Source organism: Suncus etruscus, chromosome 2 (assembly GCF_024139225.1).
Source record: "Suncus etruscus isolate mSunEtr1 chromosome 2, mSunEtr1.pri.cur, whole genome shotgun sequence".
Taxonomy (NCBI): Eukaryota; Metazoa; Chordata; class Mammalia; order Eulipotyphla; family Soricidae; genus Suncus; species Suncus etruscus.
In genome coordinates this window covers 18661729-18683464 of record NC_064849.1, presented here as the reverse complement: position 1 = coordinate 18683464, position 21736 = coordinate 18661729, and the positions used below count along the sequence as shown (strand labels likewise).

The following is a 21736-nucleotide window of genomic DNA, read 5'->3' as shown; positions in this document are numbered from 1 at the left end:
TCCATATAGATCGATCTCAGATAGTGTAAATGCTGCAGGGAAATTGAAAGTACCATTTCGAACTGCAAAAAATGTGCATCAGCGTGACCACGAATGCTGGGAGAGCTTTACACAGAGCTACTGAAAAGAAAAGAAGGAAAAGAAAAGAAAAGAAAAGAAATGGAGAGAGCTGTTGTGGCATGATGGAAAGATAAACATGGCACGGTTTAAGTTCTCTCTCTCTCTCTCTCTCTCTCTCTCACACACACACACACACACACACACACACACACACACACACACACACACACACACACAGCATCTGATTTAGATATGAGCACTGATCCAAGAAAGACTTTTTCCCCCTATAAATCTGTTTGCTTTTCTGGAACATTACATCAGGTACATAACTTATTTACCCAAAGATTTATTTCAAAAACAATAAATGCCAAAACTGCCACTTGTTCAATAAGAAACACTTTGGATTTATCTTTTCACAGTCTGGGCCCAGTGTACTACATGCAGTGACTTTCCACTTGAATATGGTGGATATTGGCTGGGTAGAGGACAGTGACTTTCCACCTGAAATCAGAAGAGAGGTTCTTTTCCCTAGGCTTTTTTGTTTTTGTTTTTGTTTTTGGGTCATACCTGGTGGAGCTCAGGGGTTACCCCTGGCTCTGTGCTCAGAAATCGCTCCTGGGGCTGGAGAGATAGCACGGAGGTAGGGTGTTTGCCATTCATGCAAAAGGTCATTGGTTCGAATCCTGGCATCCCATATGGCAGGCTCATGGGACCATATGGGATGCTGGGATTCAAACCACCATCAGTCCTGAGTTGGCCAGTGCAAGGCAAATGCTCTACTCTTGTGCTATCTCTCCATCGTCCCCTCTCCCCCACCTCTGGGGCTATTAAATTCAAACAATTTCTGGAGTTGTTAATAATTCTTCCTAAGTATCAAGTACATGATTCTGTGAGGGCTGGCAAAGAAGATAACAATTGGGACCTAAGTGTTTGATAGAGGTATAGCATATTAAAATGCTAAGTAATTTTCTCCAAAATTGAGTTTTCTTTTTTTGAGAAAAAAGGTTAGACCATTTAAATTTAGAGTTGAGAAAATGGGTCGAAAACACAACAAAAATGCAAGTTGGATTTTAGAGCATCCAGGCTGGTCGACCTCACTGCAGATTTGTGGTGAGGCTTCACAGGGAGAGGCAAATTTCACTTCTCATCCCTATAAAGAGAAAGTGAGGTCCCATTTGGGCCTATGTACCGTATTTTCCGGCGTATAAGACGACTTTTGAACAAAACAAAACAAAAAAGTCAACCGAAAATCGGGGGTCGTCTTATACGCCGAGTATATCCCGAAAAATGTTTCAATACGCTAAACGAAAATTGTCTGAATATTGCCACAAACGAATTTTCCAACTCGATCCTGCACCAATCACTGTCAGGCTGCTCGAACCACCTCTCTAACTCAGCCAATCCAAGCAGGCTTTTGATGCATGCAAATTAGACAATGTTCTGTACCGAATCTACACTGCAAAAAGCCTGCTCAGATTGGCCAGAGTCAGAGAGGAAGTCTATTACAGTATAACCTTTGAACCTTTGCTTGTTGTGATTGGCTCACTGTGGTACATGAGCACAGGAACACATGCAGCACATGCAGCACAGGAACGTTCTGTCTGATACAGCGAATATAGGCCTAAACCTATGTTTTAACTGCAAATTAGGGATTGTCTTATACGCTATATGGTACCCCTGTTTTCCAGGCTCACTTCCCCACTTTGCTCCTTTCCAGCTCTGCTCCCAGCAAGACCAGATGAGGCCTGTTTCTCTCTCTCTCTCTCTCTCTCTCTCTCTCTCTCTCTCTCTCTCTCTCTCTCTCTCTCTCTCTCTCTCTCTCTCTCTCTCTCTTTGTTTTTGGGTCACACCTGGCAGCGCTCAGGGGTTACTCCTGGCTCTACGCTCAGAAATCGCCCTTGGCAGGCACAGGGGACCATATCGAATGCCGGGATTCGAACCACCATCCTTCTGAATGCAAGGCAAACACCTTATTGCTGTGCTATCTTTCTGGCCCCCTGTTTTTCTCTCTTATGTGCCCTGATGACTCATAGCACTGTAGGGGACACATGAACAGTGGTAATGGGATGGGTGTTGGGACATTGTATGACCAAAAGTCAGCTATCAACTACTTTTTATTTTGTTTTTGAGGCCACACCCGTTTGATGCTCAGGGGTTACTCCTGGCTAAGCGCTCAGAAATTGCCCCTGGCTTGCGGGGACCATATGGGATGCTGGGGGATGGAACCACGGCCCTTCCTTGGCTAGCACTTGCAAGGCAGACACCTTACCTCTAGCGCCACCTCACCGGCCCCAACAACTTTTTTTTGTTTTGTTTTTGGGTCACACTCAGTGACGCTCAAAGGTTACTCCTGCTATGTGCTCAGAAATCGCTCCTGTCTTGGGGGACCATATAGGATGTCAGGGTATCGAACCAGGGTACGTCCTAGGTCAGCTGCACACAAGGCAAATGCCCAACTACTGTGCCACTGCTCTGGCCCCACAACATGGTGATTTAATTAGGAAAAAAAAAAACTAAAACAGGGCCGGGAAGGTGGCGCTAGAGGTAAGGTGTCTTCCTTACAAGCGCTAGCCAAGGAACGGACCGCGGTTCGATCCCCCGGCGTTCCATATGGTCCCCCCAAGCCAGGGGCGATTTCTGAGCACATAGCCAGGAGTAACCCCTGAGCCTCAAACGGGTGTGGCCCAAAAAAAAAAAAAACTAAAACAAAAGTAGGTGGGAGATGAATGCTTATGTTCTAAATCCTGATTCCTCAATGATTACTCAAGACTATTCAGGAGGCGTCATCAACAGTTTGGGTTGACAAGATGCTTCAGGAACTACACGGAGGAGACAGCCAGATGGACATGGAGAAGACAGACAGATGCTCCAACAGCAGAGCTAGCTGGCACCCTACTTGCCCTTGTGGCTTCAGTGACTACAATGGAGAGGATGGAGGCAGAAGTTACTGGTGCAAAACACCAAATCTCAGATGCCAATGGGCAGCATGGTTGGTAAAAGAGGAACAGGGCAGCAGGACACATTCAGTGTCCAAATGAACAGGAGAGCTAGATTGAGCAGACAGAGCCCACCGCAGATGCTTATTTGTAAAGCTCCATTGATGGACTCAGATAGGGGAGGACAAAATTATATAAAGAAATCAAGGTGCTGGAGAGGTATCATGGAGGTAAAGCATTTGCCTTGCATACAGAAGGACGGTAGTTCGAATCCCAGCATCCCATATGGTCCCCCGAGCCTGCCAGGAGCGATTTCTGAGCCTAGAGCCAGGAGTAATCTGAGTGTTGCCAGGTGTGACCCAAAAACTAAAAACCAAAACACCAAAAAATCAAAAACAAAAAACAAAAAAACAAACAAACAAAAAACAAACCCACCAAGAAATCAAATGATTTTCTCTGCCCAGATGGCATGGTCTGGCCCCCCTTCTACAGACATCCACTTTTGTGAGGTCTTCTTTTGGAAATGTGTTTTTTGGGGGTGTTTTATTATGGGAGGCCATACTCTGTGGTACTTGGGGCTTACTCCTAGCTCACGGATCAGCTTGATTTTTGGAAATTGTTTGAAGAATCATCTGGGGGGCTCTGGAGACTATACAGGGTGCCAGGGATTGAACCTGAAACAGCCACTTGCAAGGTAAGTGCCTTACCACTGCACTCTCTCTACAGCCCTGAAAAGCTGCCTTTAAGCTGCTATAGAACTAACTTGACACCAACATTAATTCTACCTCTAGGGATCCAGAAATCTTCCTCAATCACAAGCGCTACCAGGGATCAAACTCAGGATCTTGTGCATTGGCTACACTCCAGCCTTTGAAGCTCTCCCCATGGTTATAACGTTTTTCTATTCAAGTTAATATAAAACAATGGTTTTTTTTTTTCATGAAAACAAACAGGAGCTGCTTCCAAAGACCAACAAGTACCAACACATTTCCATGTCACTCTACTTCCCCCAGACTCTGCCTAGCCAACTTTGTTCCCATGGCTTTAAAAGGCCACATGTGGGATGAACGTGTGTATGGTCTTTTTTTTTTTTCACCTCAAAAACATTCCACCAAGAGCCCTGTAAGTTGTACCCACTCATCCTCTCATCACTGAGCTCCAGGCACTAGGGCATCAGAGGTCAGAGCATCGGTCACCCACATTTCTTCATTTAACAATTCATCCAAGGGCAAGGAGGTCTGTGCTCGTCTGTGCAATTGTGGCCAGAAGTGCTAGAAATACCCATAGATGAGTTTTGGGGTGAACACTGAGCCAATTTTCTCAACAGGAACTCTTTGAACATCTTTGGGATCCAAAGCTAGGTACAGAGACAGACACCTGAGGGTGGGTCACAGTGGCAGAGGTGCTCATGGCATCTGAGCAATGACCAGAGAGGCTTCCAGTCCTGAAATGCACAAAACTCCACACACTGCTTGCCAGGCTGGGTTTCACTGAGTTATATTATGTATGTGGTGCCAGAGTTAGTACCCAGAGTCAGTGCCCAGGCCTCTTGTGGGCAAAGGATGGGCCCTAGCTCTCAATTTAAACCACCTTACTGGGCACTGTGTTGCCATTCTTTATAAAAGCAGCTGCAGAGAACGTGATTATTATTTATGTTTTTGGTAGATTCCTTGGGTTTCACTATGTGCACAGTTATGTCATCTGAGAATAGAGACACTTTAGTCTATCTAATGTCCCCAGAGACTTTGAAATGTAAGAATTACTTTTAAGTGTTTGGAAGATTTTGCAGTTTTTTTTTTTTAATGACGTGTATTCCTAGTTAAAGTTGACAGTGTTGGTAAAGCGTTTGCCTTGCACGTGGCCAACACAGGATGGACCCGGTTTGACTCCCAGCATCCCATATGGTCCCCCATGCCTTCCAGGATCGACTTCTGAGCTCAGAGCCAGGAGTAACTCCTGAGCACTGCCAGGTGTGACCCAAAAACAAACAAACAAACAAACAAAAATTGACTGTGGTCAGAAAGCATATCTTGTATGATTAAAAGCAATGGTTGGGAACTGGAGAGACAGTACGGTGGGCAAGGTACTCACCTGACACACAACTCTGACCATTTGATACTATCCAATCACCAGGTTCAATACCTGGCATTCCATATAGCCAACCAAGCCCTGCCAGGAGTAAGCTCAGAGCACCGCCAGGTGTGGACCACTCCCCCAAACAAATGTGGGCAAGGAATTTAACTCTGAGTTTGTACTGTGCATGCCTGAAACTTAGGCTTTGAGGGCCTGGCTTTTTTTGGTTTAAGTGTGCTCTGATCTAGTTTGGTGAGTGTTCCATGTATGTTTTTTGGAGGGCATATTCACTGCTTTTATTTTGAGGGGTATTTTCTATAAATGTTAGCTCATTCCAGTGGGTAGATGGCTTCAGTTCTAGAACCTTCCGGATTTGATGCTTACTAATTCTATGGGTCCTGAGCGACAAATGTAGATGTTCGCACTTGTGGGGTTTGTTTTCATGCCTCTTGCTCTGATGGTCAGACCTGGCCACAACTTCCCTCTCCTGGAGTGTCTGGGTGCTTTTCGTTTTGTTCAGCTGGAAATGGAGGTCAGCAAATGGGCACAGTCATGCTCAATCCCTTGGGCCTAGTCTGTGAAAGTCTCTCATGACAACAGAAACCTGCCAGCCCCAAGATGTTCACTTTATTGGGGCTGGAGTGATAGTACAGCATGGTACTCTGCCTTGCATGCAGCCTACCCAAGTTCAACCCCTGTCTTCCTATAGGATCCCCATGCATTGCCTGGAGTGATTCCTGAGTGTAGAGCCTGGAGTAAGCCCTGAACACCATTGGGTATAGTCTGAAAACAAACAAAAAAGTTCACTCTCTGGCCCTTGAAGAGGAAAGTGGGAATCCCCAGGCCCACTCCCATGACAGGAACCCAGGAAGTTAAGGTTTAAATAGTGTCTAAGGAGATTTTCAGCTCCCTGCTTGCACCAACCACACTGAAAATACTTATTAGTTATAAATGGAGGCTGACTTTGGAGAAGGAGAGCTAGAAGTTTCTAACATGGCAGAATGAAAGTGTTCTAGACTGTTCTCAGCAGTGAGGGCCTCTCTTGAACTCTGACCATTTGATACTATCCAATCACCAGTTTTATCTCTTTTGAAAAAAATTTAAAATTACAAATATATTTTGTTTTAAATATTATTTGTTCTTTTATTGTGGGGGGGGGCACACTCAGCAATGATCAGGGCTTACTCCTGCCTCTGTGCTCAGGAGTAACTCCTGGAAGGGCTCATGGGACCATATGAGGTGTTGGGAATGAAATCCGGGTGGGCCATGAGCGAGACAAATCCACCTTTCTTGCTGGATTGTCTCTCCAGTTCTTGTTTCAAAACTTCGTATTTTCTGTGTCAATTTTTGGTAACATGCATTTTCTTAGAAAATCATTTGCCACATCAAGACTTTACCAAGTATTTTCTGGATTCCCTTACTGTTTCCTTAGTAACATGTTTGTTAGGAATTTCCTTGAAATGTCTCAAGCTGACATCTTATTTAATTAATTTTGTATTTATCTCTCATTTAATAATTAAGGCACTGAAAGCTCATAGATCTGAATCTGAATGAATCTGGGCCACATTCTGTGCATTATTAAATGAAGCCTCCTTGCTATTTTCTTTGGCACATGTGTAATTATGCAACCTATCTTATCTTAAAGACTAGGAGCATTCTAAGTATTTCTGATTGGGAGATTTTAAATATTTCCAATGGGGGCTCTTATACTATTTAAATATATTTCTATGTTTCTGGAGCTGGAGTGATAGCACAGTGATAGGGCATTTGCCTTGCACACAGCTGGCCCCAGACAGACCCAGGTTCGATTCATGGCATCCCATATGGTCCCAAGAGCAATTTCTGAGTGCAAAGCCAGAAGTGCATTAACTCAGGAGTAACCCCTGAGGGCTGCCGGGTATGGCCCCCAAACCAAAAATAAATAAATAAATAAGTAAATAAATAAATAAAATCTATTACCTTCAAATTTTATTTCTCTGTTTCCTTGCATGGTGATGAGAAACTATGGCTAATGCAATTTTAATATTTGTATTTTTTGTTACAGCTTAATGTGACCAAGTTTTGGCTTGGTGAGTTTGGTGGTTCAAATATTGCCTCTTTTGGAACCACACTTCAAACAAATATAATGTGAGTTTCCATACACTTGACTTTTCTGTTGACCACATTAAAAATGGTTAAAGTGCCAGAGAGTCAACTCAGAAGGTTTTCCCTCTCTCATGTGAGAGTCTCAAATTAAGGATGCTGCCTCCTGAGTTTTCCGGAGTGCCACCCACGATGCCCCAGACTGAGTAAAAGGGTCAATCAACATATCTCAACTACTATGTTGGCATGTAATATAAAATGATTCCATGCTTTCTTTGCACCATGTCTTCCAGATTTGGAGAGGGGTTTCACTCCACCATCCTAGGCAGAACTAACTTGGGTTATTGGGTCCTCAAGGTTGTGGCATGAGCACCATCAGGGGGCATGGATGGGAACATCTCACTAGGCCCTGTGCACAGAACAGCCTTTCTTCTATGAAGAGACTGTCGGGCAACCTCGCTTCCCATTATGGAACATTCTGCTCTAGTTCTCATCAGAGTGCAGGACCTTGTGACAAGGCTTATTTCACAGTGACAGGGATGGCTTTCCATCAAAAGACACAAGATCCATAGACTAAGTGAAAATAAAGAAAAAGACTGATTTTTTTAGTACTCCTATAAGTTAGTTTTGTTTCATTTTTTGTGTTTAATTTAATGTTATTTATTTATTTTGGGGATGCCAGAAATCAAATCCAGGCCCTCATTCATATAAAGTATGAACTCTCACCTAGAATAAGCTCCACTCTAAGTCTTAAATTAAAAATGAATTTTTGTTTGTTTTGGGGGCTATTCCTCATGATGCTTGGAAGTCACTCCCAGAAGTATTTGGGTAATTCATGAATCCAGGCTTCAACAAGTAAAAACCTGTCATGCTCTCTCTGAAGCATTCCCTGACCTAAAACAGCCTTGCTCATTACTTTTATTTAGGCATCATGATTTATCAAGCTTTTTTTGGTCTTGTTGGGGTCACACCTGGCAATACTCAGGGCTTACACTTGTCTTTGCACTCGGGAATCACCCCTGGCAATGCTCAGGGGACCATATGAGATGCAGGAGATTAAACCCAGGTTGGTCATGTGCAAGGCAAATGCCCTCCCTGCTGTACTATAGATCTGACCCCACAACTCTTTTTTTTTTTTCTTTTTGGACCACACCCAAAAAGTGATGCTCAGAGGTTACTCCTGGCTATGCACTCAGAAATCGCTCCTGCCTTGGGTGACCATATGGAACGCCGGGGATCAAACCGAGGTCTGCCCTGGGTTAGCGCGTGCAAAGCAAATGCCCTACAGTTTGCACCACTGCTCTGGCCCCAACAACTCTTAATTATAAGTTGGTTTTTTTTTTTTTTTTTTTTTTTTGTGGTTTTTGGGTCACACCCGGCAGTGCTCAGAGATTATTCCTGGCTCCAGGCTCAGAAATTGTTCCTGGCAGGCACGGGGGACCATATGGGACGCCGGGATTCGAACCGATGACCTCCTGCATGAAAGGCAAACGCCTTACCTCCATGCTATCTCTCCGGCCCCGTTTTTTGTTTTTTTTTCTGTGGTTTTTGGGTCACACCCGGCAGTGCTCAAGGGTTATTTCTGGCTCGAGGCTCAGAAATTGCTCCTGGCAGGCACGGGGGGCCACGTGGGACGCCGGGATTCGAACCGATGACCTCCTGCATGAAAGGCAAACGCCTTACTTCCATGCTATCTCTCCGGCCCAATTATAAGTTTTTAATTATAGGTTGGGCCACATGCTTACAGTAGCATTAACTTTTAGGGTTATTTTTGGGGAAAGGAGGGCCTTTGGGCATCCCCAATGGTACTCAGGTGCTATTCCTGACTATGTGCTCTGGAGTAATTTCTTTTTTTTTTTTGGGTCTCACCCGGCAGTGCTCAGGAGTTACTCCTGGCTCCATGCTCAGAAGTCGCTCCTGGCGAGCACGGGGGACCATATGGGACGCCGGGATTCGAACCGATGACCTTTTGCATGAGAGGCAAACGCCTTACCTCCATGCTATCTCTCCGGCCCCTGGAGTAATTTCTGATAGTGCTTTGGGGGAGCATATTTGGTGTTGGGGATTCAAATCTGTCTTGAGGTCTTTGCAGCTGCAGCCAAGGCAAATGTGATCGTTCCTTTCCCATTTCTCCCACCCAATTATTACAGTTTTGAGTACAGAACTACCTCACTTCTAAGCCACCAAAGTCCCCAGTGCTAATCTCTATTGCTTCAATTTTAACACATATGCTGCTGATTTGAGCACTTAAAAAAGATTTGAAGTGACTGAAGACAGGTACGTGCCTGATCTGCAGCCTGGGCCCGCTGGTTTTTTATACAGTCCTCACAATCGCAGCCCACTAGGATCTGATGCTTGCCTGCAGCACTGCAAGGCTATGAGGTTCCCCCACGCTCTGTTGCCAGAGAAAGCACCTGAGAGTTAAGAAAAAATGATCACCAGAACCTGTAAACAGCTGCTATAGAGAAAAACAGACACAGGAATTGGAATAGAGCGGGCCAGGTCAAGAGATGACAGCATTGAGGGAGGACACAGCCTACACTACAGCAGGATGGGCATCTGGCTAGACATAACCTGTGTCTTCCAGGCTTTCAGGGAAGAGAAGGATTAGGCTGGAGGGGCCTCCACAGCACCTCCCATCACCCTATCTGGTAACACTGATCCTAGAACAGACAGGCAGCCCCACTGCTGCCTTCTGAGCTGCCATTCCCACAGCTACCCCTTTGCAGTAGGTGGCACTGAGAGGGTTACACCGGCTGTCCTCATAGGTGGTGATCTGCCCAGCCCAGCAGCCTTGGGTACCTGCCAAGCTGTGTGGGAACCAGCATCTAGGGTTCCTTTCATATCTTGCCCACCGGGAACCCCTGGATTGCTTTTAAATTTTTTTTGTTTTGTTTTTTGTTTTTTGGGCCACACCCGGTGATGCTCAGAGGTTACTCCTGGCTGTCTGCTCAGAAATAGCTCCTGGCAGGCATGGGGGACCATATGGGACACCGGGATTCAAACCAACCACCTTAGGTCCTGGATCGGCTGCTTGCAAGGCAAACACCGCTGTGCTATCTCTCCTGGCCCTGGATTGCTTTTAGATGTGTCCAATCAAGCTTGAACAGGAAAATATTCACAAGGGTCATGCACTTTGAGTCATTCTAAGTGACAAAACTGCCCCATCAGCTGCTCTTTATTCTCCTCCTCATGAAGATGGGAAAAGTGACAGGGCTGAAGAAAACCAGGCTGGAGGCAGATTGTGCTGAGCTCCCTCCTCATCACCACAAGGCCCTGAGCCCTAGGGTGAGGTCCTGAGCCCCATAGGGTGTGACCCTGAGCCCCAAGGAGTGCGGCTCTGAGCTCCACAGAGTGGTCTGAACCCCAGAGCTTGCAACACAGACAGAAGCATAGCAGGAGGCTGGCACATAAAAGCATGTGAGAAGTCTGGAGTCAAGGAAAGGCCTGAACATGAGGAACATTACAACGATGGCTAGATTAGTGCATTAATGAATCGATTACACATCAATGAATTAATTATTGATAAGCATCAATAGATTTACTATTGCATGAATGAATGAATTATGCATAATGATATTATTATTGCAACAATAGATTGATCAGAGAGTTGCAGCCAGCAGTGTAGGCCTGATGGCCGGAGCTTGGGGTGGCAGCCAGGCAGTGCTGGATATAAACAGAGGGTTTCATACATGCTCTGTATATGTGACTCTTGCTGGAGCATTGTCCCTGAACCCAAGCTTTTTAAAAATGATGGTAATGTGCTAGTAAGTTGCTTGTTTAACTGTATACCATTTTATAATAAAGAAAGCCTTTAACAAGACAAGTTGACACATTGTTCCCTTAGGTAGGTTTTCTTGCCCGGGGAATCTATTATTCTGATAATAAAGCAAGAAGATGTTTCTGAAAAGATGGAGAATTTCTGACTTTCAATCTAGAAGCTTAAGCAGTTACTTTTATTTTTACTTGGGGGGGGGGCAGGGCTTCCTAGCAATGCTCAGGGCCACTTGGGGGCCACTCCGGGTGATTCTGGACCTACTGGGCAATGGTTCAATGAAAGCCTGAGCATGCAGTGCTGTTTGCGTCCTGTGGTGCTCAGAGGCCACTCAGGCCTACCCCAACCGGGAAGCAATGTGGCACCAGAGACCGTGTAGGACCTAAGCCCTATAAGGTTTCTCCAACCCCATGTTTATTTTTCTAGCTGACAGGCTGACTGTTATCTGTGGCTTATTTTATGCCGCTGGGCTCGGTGCTTTTCTGATTTTTTTTCTCCTTTTATCTCTGCTTTAGCTAGAGTCATGCCAGGCCTTTTAAGCTAGTGTTTCTCGACCTTTCTCTGACCACAGCCTCCTTCTGACTTTTCATTTTGTGCCCTCATCCCTGCCCCATCCTACCAGTTAAATTCCTATTTTTATGCTGATGCCAACCACCCCAATTCCCATAATGTCCCTTGGAATATTTGGGGGGGGGGTGTCCCATGGCCCCATTAGGAAATGCTGACTTAAATTCTGTTAGACATCATCTAAAGGCTTTTCATAGAAATTGAAACTTTTGTTTCCCCAATTACTAGTGTGAAAACAAACATGGGTTCTCCTTCCCAAGCAGGTCCTTTTCTGGTTGGGAACCCAAGACACCCGAGATAGCCCTGTGATAGCAGAGGGAAGAGTATCAGGCTGATGAATGAGGTCTGCGGGGAGGCCTGGATATTCACACAGAGAAACATGAATTTCATGTCTTCCAGAACCTTCCGCCAGGTGCTTTTAGTGAGTCAAAGGGAGAATTTTGCTCAGCCCAGCAACACCTGAGGGATCCCAACTAAGCATCCTAGTCTCTTGGGGGAGCATGACCTCTTCTCATGAGTTTTTTTTTTTGGGGGGTGAGCACACCTAGTGACACTCAGGGGTTACTCCTGGCTATGCACTCAGAAATCGCTCCTGGCTTGGGGGACCATATGGGATACCAGGGGATCAAACCGCGGTCTGTCCTAGGCTAGAGCCGGCAAGGCCGATGCCTTACCGCTCCATGCCACCACTCCAGCCCCTCTTCTCATGAGTTTTTAGTGGAAAGTGGGAGAAGCCATATGGGGAACATGGACTGGACACTCTTGGATGGTCCATCAAGTCAGAAGTGTCCAAATCTCCTCCACCTTCTACTTCCCCAGGCAGCACCCCCAGTAGGCCTGAGGGCCACTCTAATTCTAGATCTCTCCAGCCTTCCCAGGATGTCCCATGCATGCAGGTCCCCTGGGGATGCTGCTCAGACACCACATTTATCCTGCCCCATTGGTGGGTCCCCTTAACACATAACTTTGCTTTGATGACAAAGGCTGAGAGCATAATTCCAAGGGTCCATCAGCCACGACCCCATATGGGAACAAGGGCACTCATTCAAGGGCACTTATTGGCCCATGGAGGCAGCAGAACCACCCAGTGGTGACCAGACGGTCCAACTCAGAACTCCACATATGCCAGGCATGCGCCTTGGTCCTTTGTGTAGCAGGACAGCCCCTGAAGAGGTTGACTGATGGAGGGATGGAGAATGAGGCCCTTTTCTTCCAGCTCGTAGCACGTGTCTGCCACCCTGTCTAGCCCACGGTTCTGAGGTGAAACGGCGGGTAAACAGCTCGCAGACAATCAGGCTCGTGGAAATATTTGCTTTATTTGGATGGACAAAACTGAAGTCCAAAGACTCCGATTCAGTTCCAGCCAGCAAAAGCCTCTCGCCTTCCACAGACCCTTGCTCTTATAGTCCAGAGTCAGGTCCCACCCAATGGTGGGATCAGATACCAACCAATGGTGGAAGCAGAATCAGGTCCTACCCTAGGGTGGGGGCAGAATGCCAGGTCACACCCTAGGGTAGGGCACAATCACCTAATCAGATTAGGGTGAGCAACATAGTAATCCCCCAAAATATTTACATACACAACAATTAAAACCTAAATTGAGGGAAATAAAGCAATGATGTTAAAATAAAAAGAGTGAAAGTCATTAAATGAGTATACCTAGAAAGAAAAACAACATTAATATGATGAGAAATTTCTCTTTCAGGTGAACCTTGACTAAATTAATTTGTAAAATTTCATGATTAACTGAGACCTAGAGCAATAATGAAATTAAGACATAAATCCATCCTACAAGGAAACACATTGGGGATTCATGATTTTCAATCTATATTCATTGATCATGCCTGTGGAAAGAATCCTAGAGCATTAATAGCAACTGATAAGGAAGTAAAATGATTATCTGGTGTTCATTGTAGATCTCTAAGAAGTATAAAACAGGATGTATGCTGCTGTGGATTTCACCAATGTATTAGGGACTTTTTTGATCTTCTTGTCATCAAAATTGATCCAGTGTTGTTTTGCAGCAATTTTACAGTATGAAGTACAGTGTCCATAGTGAACTTTACCATAATGGTTTGACACCGATGATAAGTTGTATTTCTTAATCTTGCTTTTATTCTCTGAAGTGAATTCCTCTAAATTGAGGTCTTCTAAAGGAAAATCTACATAAGTATGCAATTTTTTTATTTGTTTGCCATCAAAAGCAAAACGTTTCAAGTGTATTATAAGTACTGGTGGCAGTTTCCATAAGTACGTTTTCTTTGAAAAATCCCTTCTATTTTTGCAACTGTTGCACAGAACTTTGTTGTCATTTCTTAATTCTTCTTCTTTAAAAAATTCAGAGAGGCATTCCTGTAATGTACATTTATCTGTAGATGTAACAGCCAAAGACAAATGAACAAATGTCTCATAAACCTCAGACTTTTGGTGGCAAGTGAGACACTGGAGTATAGATTTGAATTGTCCTTGAAAGAGATCATAAATAATAGATTTATGAGCCTTTTGGTGTTCTGGACTAAATTGTTCATAATTTTCATTTCCCATGAGATGTGTAGTTTTGTCTGTCATTAGATTTACAGTAAGCAAGTCCTGATGTAATCCCTCTATTAGGAACATCAGTAGTTCGTGAGGATCCTGCTGATTGTGTCCAGCAAACTGGTCATTAAGTAAACCAATTGTTACTTTGAAGCTTTCAGGGTTAATATATCTATGAAATCCATTTCCCATGGTTTTGATGAGCCGACCAAATTCTTCGGCTAATTTACCTTCATGCCCCATCGGATTTTTCTTGTTAATATCCTTTTTATAATGATCTTTATAAAAATACTGAGTTAAGTCTGAAATATTATACAAGCATTGCAATATTGAGTTCATGTAGCAAGAGTTTCCTATATTTTGGAGCCCAGTTAAGACAGGTTCCTGTCTTTCCTTTTGCATCTCGGAGTGTAAGGGTTTATCACTACCATCAGTCTCACTCATTGTATGGTGTGTGACAGCTAAATCGTTCCCTGCCCCAGAGACCTTAGTAATATTACTGCTGTTAGTGTCTGAAGTATTCTGTTTTTTCTCTGAAGGGGAGTTTGTAGTCTGAACCTGATCATTTGTGCTAGCCCGATTTCTAACAAGACGTAATGGAACCCAAAATTTTTTGGGAGGGTCATCATTTATAGAAACATAGGCATAACCCCTTCCTCTTAGGAGAAGATAGCCAGCTATCCATTTTTCATCCTCCTTGATCCAAATAGGTTTATGGGTTGTTTCTTGTCTCTGAATATCTTCTTTAAAATGTCTTTCCGCTGCAGTGTAGCTTTCCCCTTGGGGTAAGTTAAAGTAATTTAGTGTGATAAGAGTCAAAGACAGCAAATCCGTTGGTGGTAAACCTCTTTTTCTATTTTTTTGCAATTGAGTTTTTAAGGTTCTGTGAGTCCTTTCTACAATGGCCTGTCCCCTACAATTGTAAGGAATTCCTCTGAGATGTCTTATCTGCCATTCCTTACAAAAAAATTCAAAAGTTTTGCTAACATAGGCTGGCCCATTATCAGTTTTTATAGAATATGGAATACCCATCACAGAGAAACATTGTAAAAGAAAACTACAAGCAGCCTTAGATTTTTGAGAAGACATGGGAATTGCCCACATAAACCGAGAATAAGTGTCCACCACAACATGAAGATAAGGTTTCCTTGGAAATAAATCTGTTTGAGTTATATCCATTTGCCAAAGTTCGTTAGACTGTAAGCCTCTTGGGTTTGCTCCTGCTATGTGAGTCTTTTTTGTTAACGGTGCACATACGTTGCAGTTTTCTACGATTTCTCTAGCTTGCCTCCATGGAATTTGGTAATTCACATGTAAACGGCGAGCATTTGTGTGTAGGGCTGAATGTTCCTCTATAGGTGATTTAAATATAGGCATTGCTAGCAAGTCAGCAGTTTTATTTCCTTGAGCCATAGGTCCTGGAAGACCTGAGTGGGCTCTAATATGTGTGATGAAGATGGGCTCAGTTCGTTTTTGAAGAAGCTGCTGTAATTGTTTAAGTAAGTCCTGTATGATCGGGTTATTAGCATTAAGGGATGCAGTGGCTATCACATGACATAAATTTACCACATACAAAGAATCAGAAACTATATTCATGGCTTCAGATACATTTTCTAATAGGTAAATTAACGTTGCTAATTCAACTTTCTGTGCAGATTTATATTTGGTATCTATGGTCATATTAATGTTGTCTCCAGTTATTCCTCCTTTTCCATTTTGGGATCCATCAATGTAAAAAACCTTGGCATTGGGAATAGGGGAATCCCGAACAATTGAAGAAATAACAAACTGAGTTTTCTTTAAAAAGTCCCAAATTTTTCCTGCTGGATAATGGGAGGATATTTCTCCTGTGAAATCTGAGAGGGCCCTTTGTAGAGATTCATTAATTGGCAATATTGACTCAATTTCCTTTTTTGGTACTGGCAAAACTATTATATCTGGATCAAAACCTAGTAAAGATATAGATCTGAGTCTTGCCTTGATAATAATCTCTGAAATCAGTTGTAAGTAGGGGACAACTGAGCGAGGTTGTTTGTTATGTAAATACACCCATTCCAAAGGTCCTGACTGTTGCATCAAGGCCCCTGTGGGGGTTTCTATAGTAGGGAAGATTAACAGTAATACCTTTTCTCCTGGGATGAATCTTGAGAGAAACGATTTTTGTAATCTGCTCAAGAAGATGTCCAATTCATTTTTGGCAGCTGTTGTTAAATTTCTCGGGCTATCTAAAGCAGGATCACCCTCCAACGTTTTAAACAGATTAGATAACTCTGCATTTGGGATTCCTAGTGCAGGGCGGAGCCAATTTACGTCACCTAAAAGTCTCTGAAAATCATTAAGCGTTCTGAGGTTTTCTTTTTTGATAGAAAATTTTTGTGGACGTATAGACGTCCGGTCCAAAATAAAACCCAAATATTGATACGGTGGCATTATCTGTATTTTTTCTAAAGCTATTTTCAGTCCTGATGTTTGTAAACAGTCAGTAACATAAGAGTATAATTCCTGTAAATCTGTTTCGTTGTTCATTGTGAGCAAGATATCATCTGTATAATGAAATATCATGGCTTGAGGAAATTTTTCACGAGCAGGGCTCAAAACCTTATCTACAAAAAACTGACACATGGTTGGGGAATTCAGCATGCCTTGGGGGAGAACAGTCCATTGGAAACGTCTGCAGGGATGGGTATTATTGAGAGAAGGAACTGAGAATGCAAAACGTTTTTTATCATCTGGGTGGATAGGAATATGGTAGAAGCAGTCTTTCAGATCAATTATAATTAGTGGCCATTCCTTTGGAATAACTACAGGTGATGGTAAACCAGTCTGCAATTTGCCCATAGGTATCATGGATAAATTTATAGCTCTAAGATCCATCAAAAGTCTCCATTTACCGGATTTCTTTTTTATAGTGAATATAGGTGAATTCCATTGAGAAAAAGATGGTTCAATATGTCCTAAACTTAGCTGTTCCTCCACTAATTCTGTCAGCACCTTTAATTTATCAGTTTTAAGGGGCCACTGACCTGTCCAAATTGGTTCATCAGATTTCCATTTTATTTTTATTGGTGCTGGTGTTTTTACGGTAGTGGCCCCCACTAAAAATTTTGGGTTTTTAAATCAAAAGAAGGTTCGGACTCTTCTGGAGCTAATGGGATGTGGAATTCTGCTTTCCACTGTTTGTGTAGGTCACGGCCCCACAGGGATGGTGAAAATGGGCCCACGTGAGGTCTGATTATTGCTTTTTGATTTTCTGGGCCGTAAAATAGTATAGTCCTCGTACTCAACAGACAGGAACTCAGGCCTCCTATTCCTTCTAGGGAATACGGGATTTCCTGAAGAGGCCAATTTTCTGGCCATTCTTTATCAGAAATTACGGTAACCTGAGCACCCGTATCTATCATTCCATCAAAGGGTTTGCCTTCCAAGTGAAGTTTGATCATTGGGTGTTCATCTTTACATTTAGTAACCAGAGCCACGATTGGGTTTTGAGCAGCACCCGGATCTGTGCTTCCAAAACCTCCAATTCTAGTCTTATCTGAAGTCCCAAATTTGACATAAGGCACTATTACTATCTGGGCAATCGCTTCTCCTTTTTTAAAGGTCCATGTAACTGGTACAGTAATAACTACAATGATTTCTCCCATGGAATCTGAGTCAATGACACCAGTGATTACTGATATACCCTTTATGTTGAGGGAACTTCTGCCAAGAATCAAACCCATGGTATCTGGGGGTGGCGGGCCTACAATGCCAGTTTCTAACATGTAAGGGCATGCTCCTGGGTAAATTGTAATGTCCTCTGGGCATAATATGTCTAATCCGGCACTCCCTGAAGTAGAGTGGATTAATTCCCTTATCGTGATGAATTTTCTTGGGCTGGGCTTGGAAGGATTATTGTCTGTGAACTTTGCCCCTGATTTGGAAGGGCCTGGGGGGAGGCCCTGTGGGCGTTTCCCTGCATCTTGTATGTGTGTTCTTGGGGAGCTGAATTTATAAGGAGACGACAATTTCTTTTGATATGTCCCTGTTTTCCACAATGGTAGCAGGCGATTTGCCTCCTGGGGACTGTGTTGAAACCTCTACTTAGGTTATTATTAATGAGGTTTCTGGATCTGCAATCTTTCGCCCAGTGGCGACCCCTTTTGCATTTTGGGCAAAGACCTGGTTTCCGGAAAGTGTTCTGTCCCCGAGGGGAGTAAGACATTGTTCCCTTGGTAACTGGGAAGGTTTGTACTGAGTCTGAGTGGGGTGGGGGTTGGGGTTCCACATAGACATTCCGGCAGGCATAAAGGTAATCATTCAGATCTGACTTTTCATTTAATGTATTCAATACTAATCTACAGGCTGAATTTGCATTATGATAGGCCACAGATTTTACTAGGAAGTTTCTAATCTCCTCATCTTCCACCTGTAACTTCAGAGCATCTTTAATCTTACCTACAAACTCTGCAAATGACTCATAAGGGCCTTGGGTAATTTTTAAAAAGTTTCCTCTACCAATGCTGTTAGAATCAATTTTTTCCCATGCTGACAATGCAATCTCCCTGATTAAATTTAAGATTTCCTTAGGTAAAGCTGCTTGTGTCTGAATATTTGCAAATTGATTTTCTGCCATCAATAATTCATACGATAGAGTAACACCTGCCACTTGCTTTTTCATACCATCCGGACTATATAATTTAGCTTTTACGCCTTCTGAATAGTACATTTCCCATTCAGTTCGCTGTTTAGATGACAGGCATATTTCAGCGATTCTTTTAAAATCATACAAAGTCCAAGATGAGTTATGACTCCAAAGTCTTAATAACTCCACACTGTATGGCGATTTTGGCCCATTTTCTTTACATGATCTTTTAAACCGATCTAATTCTTCCATCTGATAGGGTACATAGTTAGAAACATTTACCCCGTCTATAGGGGATAAAGCCTGATTAGCAAAATTACTCTGAATAGAGCTCTGAGACTGAGCATGTGGTTCATTTTTTGAATCTGCTCTGCTCTGCGATTCAATTTTGTGACTAGAAGGAGGCATACTTCGTGGAGTTAGCACTGGAGGTAGATCATTATCTGAGTCACTACTGTCAAGCAATTCACTAGAATCAGGCTTAACATTCTGAGTTGTTTTTCTTCCAGCAAAAATTTCTATATTGTTGATGGTGGGGCTGGATTCGTCAGCCTGCACCTTGGTCTGAGTTTTCGTCAGATAAATTTCATTATTATCTATACTGGTTTTAGCCTCACCATTTCTACACTTTCTATTTCCTAAATAGAAATAACAGCAAATAACTATGCTCATAATAATAACGTTAGTCAACACAGAAATTCCACAAACTATGATGGCTAGAGACACTACACTTTTCATTTGAAATATAGACCACAACCATCCAACTGCAGTGATTGTCCTTAGATCAAAACCAATTAGTTTTAAACAAAATGGAATGATCCACTTGTATACTAGAGCACCAATGCGTAAGACTAAGGGTGGTAAAATCCACATGACTAACCACAGAAACCATTTGATGGTCAGCATAGGAAATTTCCAATGAAATATTTCACTTACAGTTCTGAGGGTCCAGGGTTCAGGTCCCTGTCCGGGCGTCATTATGTAGCAGGACAGCCCCTGAAGAGGTTGACTGATGGAGGGATGGAGAATGAGGCCCTTTTCTTCCAGCTCGTAGCACGTGTCTGCCACCCTGTCTAGCCCACGGTTCTGAGGTGAAACGGCGGGTAAACAGCTCGCAGACAATCAGGCTCGTGGAAATATTTGCTTTATTTGGATGGACAAAACTGAAGTCCAAAGACTCCGATTCAGTTCCAGCCAGCAAAAGCCTCTCGCCTTCCACAGACCCTTGCTCTTATAGTCCAGAGTCAGGTCCCACCCAATGGTGGGATCAGATACCAACCAATGGTGGAAGCAGAATCAGGTCCTACCCTAGGGTGGGGGCAGAATGCCAGGTCACACCCTAGGGTAGGGCACAATCACCTAATCAGATTAGGGTGAGCAACATAGTAATCCCCCAAAATATTTACATACACAACACTTTGTATTACCTCCAGTTCCTATACCCATTTTTGCTGTTGTTCAGTTTGGGGTTTCCAAACAATGCTAGGGATCTGGGGGCACACCCCCAGAAATACTCATCTAATTGAACGGCTATTTAGTTTGAGCCTAGAGGTTTGGGGCACACCATGGCCACATCCAACAGTGCTTAAAGATGGGCATATAGCGTGGGGATAAAACTTGGTTCTGAGCATGCCAGGGATGATGTGCTGTGCTATCTTCTGCCCCCTGCACTCACTTTATTTGGGGGATCATGGAAGTAGTGATCAGGAGATACCCCGCTGGGGCCTTTCCAGAGAGGGGTTCAATGCAAGGCTCGAGGCTGTCACTGCTCAGAGGTCTGCAGTGGTGGCAGAGACGGAAGCTAGTTAGCCACAGGCAAGGCAGGTACCTTAACCCATACCTTCTAGATCCACCATTTTTTTTGCTAGAAGGACTCCCAAGTAGTGCTCAGAGACCTGGGAGCCCCTCGAGCTTGGCCAATCAAGCTGGATGCTCAAAGCAAGGACCTGGGGAGTGTGGTCCTGGAGCTTACCCTAGACACTCAGAGGTGCTAGGAGCTACAGGTGGTGCCAGGATTCAAACCAGAGCCAGTCACTCACACTGTCTGACCCCATATCATCTCTCCAGTTCTGGACCCACTTTTTTTCTTTTTGTGGTTTTTGGGTCACACCCGGCAGTGCTCAGGGGTTATTCCTGGCTCCAGGCTCAGAAATTGCTCCTGGCAGGCACAGGGGACCATATGGGGCGCCGGGATTCGAACCGATGACCTCCTGCATGAAAGGCAAACGCCTTACCTCCATGCTATCTCTCCGGCCCCCTGGACCCACTTTTTTTTTTTTTTTTTTTGGTTTTTGGGCCACACCCGGTAACGCTCAGGGGTTACTCCTGGCAATGTGCTCAGAAGTTGCTCCTGGCTTGGGGGACCATATGGGACACCGGGGGATCGAACCGCGGTCCGTCCAAGGCTAGCGCAAGCAAGGCAGGCGCACCTTACCTTTAGCGCCACCGCCCGGCCCCTGGACCCACTTTTTAAAGTTCCACCAGAGCCCATACTTGCTCCATTCTCTCACCTGACCACTGTCCCTCCTCTTCTTCCCAAATCTCAGTTCAGCTAAAGGCGCTGATGCTCTTGGCTGTCTTTTTCCTGGCTCAGCTCATTCCTCTTAGATTCTTTCTCTTTGCCAGTAACACGCCCTGGGACCACTGGGGCACCCAGCTAGCCCAATGGAGGGGCCAAATCAGCATGGACTGTTTGTTCTGTGGCAGAGATCACCCTCCCCCCCGCATTCTACACGGATACCCCAGCTTTCTCCTCAGCCTCTGCTCACTTTTTTTGTTGAGGGCAGGGTTATTTCTGGCTCTACACTCAGAAATCCCTCCTGGCAGGCTTGTGGGGACCATATGGGATGCCAGGAATGGAACCCAGGTTCATTCTGGGTTGGCTGTGTAGGCCCCCATCACTCCATGTTTGAAGGACAATGACACAGAGGTGTGGGGGTGAGGTGGAGAGTAAAACTAATCTGGGGCGAGGGAGGTGGCAATAACAGTACTAGGAACAGTCCCATGGCCACCATGCCTAGCTTGGTCCATTGCACACGACACACAGCTGAGCTGACAATGGCTGCACAGACTCACAAAGGTCCT

General features: G+C 44.2%; 1 protein-coding gene across 2 annotated transcripts in view; it reads right to left on the bottom strand.

The window, feature by feature from the left end:
- The window catches only part of NGEF (neuronal guanine nucleotide exchange factor), an 81674-nt gene that overhangs the window by 17586 nt on the left and 42352 nt on the right, over positions 1-21736 (bottom strand). The window lies entirely within an intron of this gene.